At 33.8% G+C, this 9,873-nt stretch overlaps 1 long non-coding RNA gene across 1 annotated transcript in view; it reads left to right on the plus strand.

Moving 5' to 3' along the window:
- The first annotated feature begins 5,683 nt into the window (after nucleotides 1–5,683).
- The window catches only part of LOC107711313 (uncharacterized), a 52,079-nt gene continuing 47,889 nt past the window's right edge, over nucleotides 5,684–9,873 (plus strand). The window contains exon 1 of the long non-coding RNA XR_001636690.1: nucleotides 5,684–5,754. This is a non-coding gene — a long non-coding RNA (uncharacterized LOC107711313). The remainder of the gene's footprint in view (nucleotides 5,755–9,873) is intronic.

Consider the following 9,873-nt stretch of genomic DNA (forward strand, 5'->3'; position numbering starts at 1 on the left):
CCGAATACGAAAAAAAAAAAAAAACTGAAGAGAGGGGCGCGGTGAGCAGAGCTCATTATCATTTAAACAAGGTAAAAGGGGTGTTGTTTTATATGACCTTTGAGGAATTTTGACCAAAGTATGTTCATTTCATGAAGACCCTAAAGAATCATACCAATCATATGTCCTCAGATGAAGGTCAAAGCAGATGACACATGCTCTGACAGGAAGACAGCAAGATGCCTCAGCGGACCATACAGAGACAGGAAGTCACTGTCTATCATGCTTCACCCCCACCTCTGTCTCAATTAGGGTCACAGGATCAATCTGATTCTGACATTTCTTAAACCTGTGGGATGGATGAGTCTAATCCCTGATGTATCCTTTCTAACAGTAATGTAGGGAAGCCTGTTATCTCAAAATACAAGAGACAACACTCACGATGAATCTGTTTAATAGGCTGAACCAGTAACTTTACTTGCACAGAGAATTGTTGTCCTCTCTCTCCTCTGCTCATTTGCTATATTTGATCCTGAAATGGCTCTGGTTCTTGTTTGCCTGTCATCACAATGCTCACCAGATGCTTCAGAGTCCCACTTAAGCAATGGAATCTGGGGCTAGTTGTCACACTGGGAAATTTGACACAAGAATTATGTCTCAGTAATTATTCACTGGTTGAAGGTTTGGAGTAAAAGGTCTAATTACGCAAATGTATGTGATTTTGTATATTTGCATCTCTTAAATGAAGATGATTTATTTATTATTATTTTAATTGTCCTCGAACTAAAATTCCAATATTATCAAATATTTAGCTGTAATTGTTGGATAAACCTGTGACATACATTCATAAATTCACTTATGTAATTTTATACCATTTGTTGTTGTTTTTTGTAGTAAATATATTAATTAGAATTTCTGCTGTTTTTTTATGTTGCATTTGCTGTTTCACAAATGTTGTGTTTCATAATTTTTATTTTTGATAGTTGAATTTTGCTGAAAACCCTGTAATAGATTATTTGAAGGCATGTTTCCATTGTGACATTATACCCATATAGTTGCTCTTGTAATCACAAGGTCAACGTGTTCAAATGTATCTTATTTCAAGGCCAATAAGGGAGGAAATGTTCAATTGCTTTCAGTAGCCTGACTTTTAAAGCACTTTCAAAACTAAACACAACCTGAGAATATTTAAAGAAGTAAACAGCATAAAACTAGCCCTGGCTACCTCTCTATGTAAAAGCTGTAATCGGTTCAGGGCTGTTTATGCTGTGTGGTTTGGATTTTGCCACCTCAGCTGCATGAGACTCATGGGATCAGTCAACTATCCTCCGGCTAAACTCACCTCTGCCCTACAAATCCCACAACCGCTTGTGCTACAGCAATACTGTCACTGCCAGACACAATACAAACATCTGCAACCTTTGCATTGAATCTCTTTAATGTACAAGTGAGTATTTTCCCAGTGAAAACCTATTAATTATTGACATTGTTTATCCATCTCTAAAGAGGATTTCCATTTGCTAGGATAATGACATTTATAAAAGTCTCTGCAAATTGTGGGACCTGACATTGATGACAGGGAAATTTACTTAACCTTTATTTAACAAGCAAAGTCATTTGAGACTGAACAGTGAGGGCGTGTGTGGAAAATAAATCTGTTTAATAGTATAAGAGACACAATCCATCATTTGAACGTATGGTTTGTAATTTCCTGTATATCTTATCATGGCTAGTGATCTATTTCTGTTTTAGTGTCGGAGTGTGTCTGACACCATCTAGTGTGTGCAATGCACTGAGCATGACAATGTAAATCCACTGGCATTTTGAATCTCTTACAACACGGACCCTGTGACCCCTATCAAATCAGACCTGTGACCAATTTTGAGTTGCGACCCATCGGTTGAGAATCTCTGCTGTACTGTACAGGACATCCTAAGCTAAACTAAATACATGTACTGTGGGCTACACTAGTACTTAGGCTAAATACATACATTCCCCATGCCAGAGCATATCAGAATGTATATTGGGTACAGAATGCAACTATTACTACTATGTTTTAACTGCCTGTACTAAAGATCTCTAAAATATCTCCTTCAAATGACAAACCAGAGGTGTCAAGACTTGAATGGTTAGCATGGGTCTGTTAGCTTCTGCTAGATGTCATTACACCATCTGGCTGCAAATGCCAAATTTTTCCATTGACAGTCATTAAAAAGTATCCATGTAGTCTGATAACACACACACACACACATATATATATATATATATATATTGGCCAGAGCATTCATTATACAGTAGATGTTGTACGAGTTTCCAATGGACCCTGTTCATATTTATGGGCTTCTCAGAAATAAGGGGGTCTGAATACTTTCCGTACCCACTGTATATATATATTGGCCAGAGCATTCATTATACAGTAGATGTTGTACGAGTTTCCAATGGACCCTGTTCATATTTATGGGCTTCTCAGAAATGGAAGTCGTCAACTTAGCGGTGAATGGAAACTATAACAAATATATGTACAGGTGCATCTCAATAAATTAGAATGTCGTGGAAAAGTTCATTTATTTCAGGAACCAAAGACTTAAACTACTTCAGTCTGTGTGCATTGAATTTATTTAATACACGAGTTTCACAATTTGAGTTGAATTACTGAAATAAATGAACTTTTCCACGACATTCTAATTTATTGAGATGCACCTGTATATGTATATGAATATGTATATGTATATGTATATGCATATGTATATGTATATGTATATGTATATGAAAGACTGATTACTGTGTTCATAAGAGAGAAAGATGTCAGAAAGATGATTTGCTGTTGTATTAGGAACACTCGCACAGCAACCTTAAATAATTTTCTGTAATTTAATGTCAAGGTAAGAAAACACAAAGTACAGTATTTGAAATGTACATTAATAAAAAAAATGAAAATATAAAAAACTTTGCTAGATTTATGATAAACAATGTTTTGCTACTTACAATTATAATGATTTATAAAGATGTGGAAATGTGACATTTAAAACTATGAAATGGATTCATATTTTTCTCCATCTGCCGTCTACGACATCACAGTGCTGTTGTCATTTTCCTGCGGCTCCGGAATGATTAGTCACATGATGTTTACAGCTCAGGTGATTGGCTCAAAACAACCTAGCTGCAGAACTGAAGCAAAGATGGCAGCTTTAAAATCACTTACTTTCTACAGGTCCTGCGTCAGCTGAGCAACTGCCATTGAGATGAATGGTAAAGCTAACGGATAGCTTTATCCTGGTGTAATACACCTTCCTGGTCTGAATGCTACTGCTGGCTCACTCTAACTTCCCTCTTCCTGCATTACAGAGAGCACCATTAGCCACCGGTTATGTTGTATGAAAAGTCATTACAAGGATTTCATGATTATTAGTCACTGAGACTAATTTAATGGTCATGTAAATGTGGACATCATATAGCTCTCTCTGTCAAAAGCCCCTCCTGCTGCACTGAGCTCAGACGTCCAGCCCTTTACGGAGGAATCAGGACGCAGCTAGAATTAGATCAGTGTCCCCATGGGTAACACACTGTGAGAAAGAACCCGCTGTCCTCTATTGCCTGATGTGGCCTGTCTCTGTGTCCTCTCGAAGACCTGAGCGCCAGCCGTGCTCAGAATATCAAAGTATAGTGACTTTGTGTTGCTAAGATTCAAACTCACATTGTGTTACAGAGTCAGTGTCTGTGACCTCCTAAATTTGTTCCATCAGGACTTGCAGACGGGTCATTAATATTAAATGAGGTAGGGTTAAAGTAATACACTGTAGGAAATTTCAACCCACTGAAACTTAAAAGTTTGGAGTAAAATTGAGTTTAAACTCAAGTAGAAATGACAAATTATTGTGACATTAAAGTCCAAAATGTATCTTATTTATTTAGTTAATATGCATATTCCTAGTCTTACTGTTAACAATCTATCAGTTATTCCAAAGGGGAAAAAAAGTGTAGTCTTTCATGAAAATGTAATAACAAAACTCACATGACAAATAAATGAGAACAACAGGAATGTAACACAAACATTTTTCCAATAGGGAGCTTAATTCATATAAATATTAAAGAAATTACTGTAACACTTTACAATAAGGTCCCATTAGTTAATGCTAGTTGATGTATTAACTAACATAACTAACAATGAGCAAAACATTTGTAACAGTGTTTATTAATCTTTGTTGAAGTTATTAAAAAATATACCATTGTTACTTGTTACATGTTAGCTCAGGTCCAATACATAAAAGACAGATAACAGATACAACTTTTGATTTTAAGAATGTATTCAATGTTGAAATAAGAATTAACTAAAATTAATAAATGCTTTATTTTTCATTGTTAGTTCATGTTAACTATAGCAGTTAAGTAATGTTAAAAAATCAGTTAATTTTAACCTTATTGTAAAAGTGTTACAGAAAGTACAGTTTTAATTGCCTGTTTCACTGAAAATCTTTTTCGGGAAACTTTAAATTTGTGAATATGAAATTTAATCACCAGTAAAAACATAACTGTTTTTGTGATTCTCCAAGAGATCAAATAATAAATGTTTCCATATAAAAAAAAAACCCTGATCTTCAGTAGCCTATTTAACATTAAAATCACAAGAAATTTGACCTACATTTAAAAAAATAATTATAATAATAAAACAAATTTTAAAAATCTGACGTCATTTAGACAGCACTTGCTATTGGATAATGGCTGCATCCGAAAACTGTAAAATGCTGCCTTCGGAGGCAGCATTCCAAGGCAGGAAGGCATCAAGGCACGGCCGAATCCAAATTCTGCTTTAGCTTTACTTCCTGTCTCCGGAGGTACCTTCTTCTGATCGAATTTTGAAGGCAGCATAGATGTATCCTTCGCTGCCTTTGATATCCCACAATCCTGTGCGTTCCATTCCATGATGGTTGAGCTAAAAAATAAAGATGGTGTCTGAAAGTTGCGTTTGGTGGTCAGTTTGCGCGTAAATGTATATTTCTGACTAACTTTTTACACTTTTGATGTTTCTAGCGAGAAAGCAGTATTATAGTATTATTATTATTATTATAGTATAATTAAATATTCGTTTAGTTATCACAAAAACTTGTTATATTTTGTTGTAGATCATTAAACCGTTACGCTGCCTCAGAAGCCTGTCCAAAATCAGTTTCATGAGGTGCCTTCGTGCAAAAACGATGCCTGCAAAGTCATTTCCTCATACGGCAGCGAGGCAGCAAGTCAGCTGCCTAAGTTTTCGGATGCAGCCAATGTTAACCAATCGTCAAATACTTACGCGACGGTCAAGGGCGCCATCTCTCGGAGAAGCATCGATTTGACTCAAGTGATTCTGGCATGACTCGCACACCCTTGTCAAATTTGGCTCCTTCTCCAATACAATTTTACCGATAAACCCTTTTCTGACGATCAAGATCACAGAGCACAGAACTATTTCACAATAGTTCACAACATATTTCAGCACTTCGTCCCGTATTTTGCGTTAACTGTTAAGATCTAGTGATGCCCGATTCGCGAGTGAATCGCTTAATTGGGTCACGTGCTTAAACGTTTGGCCGTTTTTTAAAAAATGGTAAAACAAAACAGCTGTGCGACAGTTTAGAACTAAAATAAATTAGCACGGGATGAAATGATTATTTTTTACTTGCAGTCAGTTGAAACAAACTTGTATAAATACATTTTATTCTCGTCAGTGATGAAGAAGGACTTCATTAAGCTCAACACCTCCACGAGAAGCTGGTGAAAGACGATTTTGTACTGCAGGTAAAGACTTTTCCCAACCAAAATACAGTAGGATCAATTCACTAACACAACACGAACGTTCTTACATGTATCTTTTTGGACATGTTTCGTAGATGTGCCATGTAGGCCTACCTTGTTGATACTATCACTGTACCATATGTATTGGCAGCCTATGGTACTTTTTGAAACGGTATTTTTGAGAACCTTTATATGCCTTCAGTGTTATTTGTTATTGAAGTGTGTTACAATCACACTTGCTCTACAGGCCAGTGAGGATGTTCCTCATTTTGCTGTGTGTGTGAATTATAGTTAGGCATGTACTGCCCTCTTCAGCTCAGACCTCATCATTGCAGATGAAAGATATGTGTAGCTAAACTTCTGACAGTGCTAGTAGTCTTATAAATTCATTTTTGTTTGCTGTTCATGGACACACAGAAACACGTGCATGGGAAATGACTCTTTATTGTAATGACATAATGGATCAGGAGGTTTTGTTTGCAGAATGGGAAAACCTTTATATCACAGCTGAACCATAAAAAGACAATTTGAGATTTTCATGCAGAAATATGTATATTTATGTTTAAACCGGCAATATTCTTGTAATATGTAATGTATCTGGTCAAAAAAGACATGTCTTTGCTCATCACAACAGGATATTTTTAATTTAACATACTGTAGGCCTACATAGAGTGTGTACAATTTGTCACAGACTTGATTATATTCAACAACTAGCTATAAAACAACAATAAAATAAGCTGCCTTTTGCTGAAGTCATCATAAAATCAAAATTCAACTATTCTTATTTTTTATAGAATATTGCAGTGTTTATTATGAATTATTTATCTGTTCACATCATTATTGTATTTAATTTTAATTCATGTGCCCTCGTAATCTTTAATCATAATAACTACCCTGCCCCCTTGCAATCATCTCTTCTCTGATGACGTGTTCACTGGCACAAGGGCAGGACAATAACCTCTCCGCTCCAGTAACATATCAGATCACACCAATAGTAAACGACAACAATCAAACAATCCAATCAATTCCTGATGGATAAAATCAAGTCCCAGTGTCCCACCTTACAACTTTAAAAAAAAAAAAGGATTTTAATGTTTAACAGGTTTCTAAATATATGGTCCAACATCTGATTTACATCATAATTTAACATCTGGTGTTTCTTAAAGTCTCAGAGCCTGAGGATATTGCGAACATTGTCATTAAACAGGTTTTGCATGGTTTTTGCATTCAGCTGCTTTAATTAGTAAAAAAAAAAAAAAAAACCCACTGTGGTTTAGGTTTTATCAGTGTGAATAATTAAGAAAAAAAGAATACTTTTAATAATTGAATGTAGAAACTCTTACACTTTTTATTTTTTACTTTCTGTACAGTTTTGATTATTTTAATTTCAAATTGAGTAACGTCTTGTCCTTTTTGGTGCTTGAAAGATGTAGTTACTAAATGAAATTTTACTAGGAAAAGAACAGCATAAATATTCTTCAAAAATTTGCAGGGTCTTTCTAAAAAAATTTATATGAATATAAATATATTGTACCACAACTGAAATGATTTATATTTAATAATACTTAACATGTTTGACGTTTTTGGGTTGCCTTTTGTACTACATACAGTATGTGTACAATATACTGCCCTCTGCTGATAACTTCTGTAGTTACATTTCTTTATTTTGTATTATGAACAGAATTTAAAAAGACAATCACATTTTGTTATGCTAGCTCGAGTCTCCTTTCATTATATTAAAAATTGATTATGGTGTTTAAGTTGATTATGTGGCAGCTTCTGCTTCAGAAACAAAAATAGACTCCATTGTTGTTACTTAAAAGAAAATGGAATATATTAGTTTTACAAATGATATAATGTCAGTAATTTCAAAACAAATTCTATCAGTGTATTTCAAATAATTGTTAAAAAAGCTTATTTTCATAAATGCACATGTATTTAGAGTTGATGGCTTGGTTATGGAATCTTACAGGTGTGTGCATTGTGACGGTAGACATCATAAATATTATTAAAAGATAGAAGAAACCATATGCAAAAGATACACAGACAAGACCCTCAGACTCCCTTGGGCAAGAGTATTTACATGAACTGCTGGTGCGCTTAGAAAGTGCCTGACCACAGTGGGGTGAAACCTTTGAGCTTAAAATCATACAGTTCCCCTTCTTAATTTACTTAACACTGCAAATGTATGTGTGCAAAAGATTAGATGTAAGAAAAGCTGTACTTCGCTGTCTCTCACTAGACAAAAAATATGTTTTATAATACAGTAAACGGAGATAGTTGGCAAATTAAATGAGTGTTTAGTATAATCTCTGATTTTTGGGAGGTTTTGGTTTGGACACTCTTTTAATCAGGATAAGAGAAACTGAAAAAAAAGAAGAAAACCTTATTCTTAGCTTAATAAACATTTTAGTATTATAATTCAATATTGTTTTTAAACCGATAATTCCGTTTGCTGGCAGGAGTTCCTGTTTAGATCACAAGGTGGCAGCGCATGTCAGTGATAAGATAGGGTGCAAGTAGGCTACATTAAAATGACATTTTAAATGCAAGAATGTAGAATTCAAACAAAATAAAAATAATATAAGAGTTTAATAATCACCGTAACAATTTGTTGGACAGATGAAAGCTGCAGGCACAGTGTGGGTCTATGTTTGAGCTTCAGTGACTGTGGAGCAGCTCATGGCTATTGGTTGGAAGGTGGTTCTTGTGTTTGACAGAGATGGGAGAAAACATTATTCTGAAGTTAAACTGAACAATGCTTTCAACAAACGGTACACTGTACAGTTGATGGATCTTTGAATGGGTCTTTAAATTGAGTGTTCAGATGAAATTGCATTTTCAGTTGTGTAAAGCGTGTGACAGATGTTCACTTTGTTCATTCTCAGGAAATGCTATATGTGTTCAATGAATCACTACGGATAGAATCAACAGCATACTAAACTCGGTCACATTATTTGATAGACTCCGACTCCATTTAATGCGCAATGCAAAATCAATTTTTTTAATATTTATAATATATTAAAACAAATTTTTTAAAAATGTTTGTTTTCATAGGAATATCAGCTAATTTAGATGTGTCCATCACCATAACATTTTAATGGGTTATATAGAGGAAAAACAGAATTAAATTGTTTCACTGCCTGTAGTGTTTTTCTAAAATGCTTTATGCATTAGTTTATGATTTATGTTGTATTATTTCAGAAAAAGCAGAATTTGTTTTTGTTTCTCATTTTATGTTCAACCCCATTAAGCTGTGACAATTCTCCTCCTTAAAAATTGGTTTGATCTTTCTTACATCAAAAGAGTGACATTACAGTGTCTATATTTACTGACCTTAAAGCAGTATGATATGGCTTGCACAAAAGCTCTGAAAGAGAAATGTTAAGTACAAAAGTGGAAAGATGTAGCAAAAGAAATGGTGATAATGTTTGTTTATTTTAAGAAATATCTTTGGAAGCCCATTTTCTGCCACATGAGAAAAAAAATCATGCTTTTGTAAATTATAATTGCATTAAAGTCAATCATGTTATGAAAAGGTGTGATTGTTAGATACTAAGTCACAAAGATGAGATAAGTCTACATACTGAGTCATAATTATAACAAGTCAAAATGATGAGATAAAACGTCGAGAGATAATAAATGACAATATTGAAATTTACAAAAATATTTATGGTAAAAAGTTGACATGATATAAGTTTTAATTATTGCATAAACAATTGACTTATGACATAATTATAAATTTGTCTAATTTTGATTTATGACTTGTAGTATCTCATAATTTTGACTAGTCAATTTTGACAGTATCTTATAATTTAGATTTTCTCATAATTTATTTTCTAATTAACTTAATGTCTCAGAATTCTGACTTTATCTCATAATAATGGCTTAGTATGTCATCATTTTGACCTTTTATCATAATTATGGATAACAGTATCTCATAATTTTGACCTTTTGTTATAATTTCAATTTAGCTCAATTTTGACTTAGTATTTGACTTAGTATCTCATAATTGTATTTTTTCATAATTATGAATTAGTAGGCTATCTCATATTATCATATTTTTATTTTATTCTAATTTACCAAACCATGATATATATATATATATATATATATATATAT

Source organism: Sinocyclocheilus rhinocerous, unplaced genomic scaffold (assembly GCF_001515625.1).
Source record: "Sinocyclocheilus rhinocerous isolate Xijiao unplaced genomic scaffold, SAMN03320098_v1.1 scaffold86, whole genome shotgun sequence".
Lineage (NCBI taxonomy): Eukaryota > Metazoa > Chordata > Actinopteri > Cypriniformes > Cyprinidae > Sinocyclocheilus > Sinocyclocheilus rhinocerous.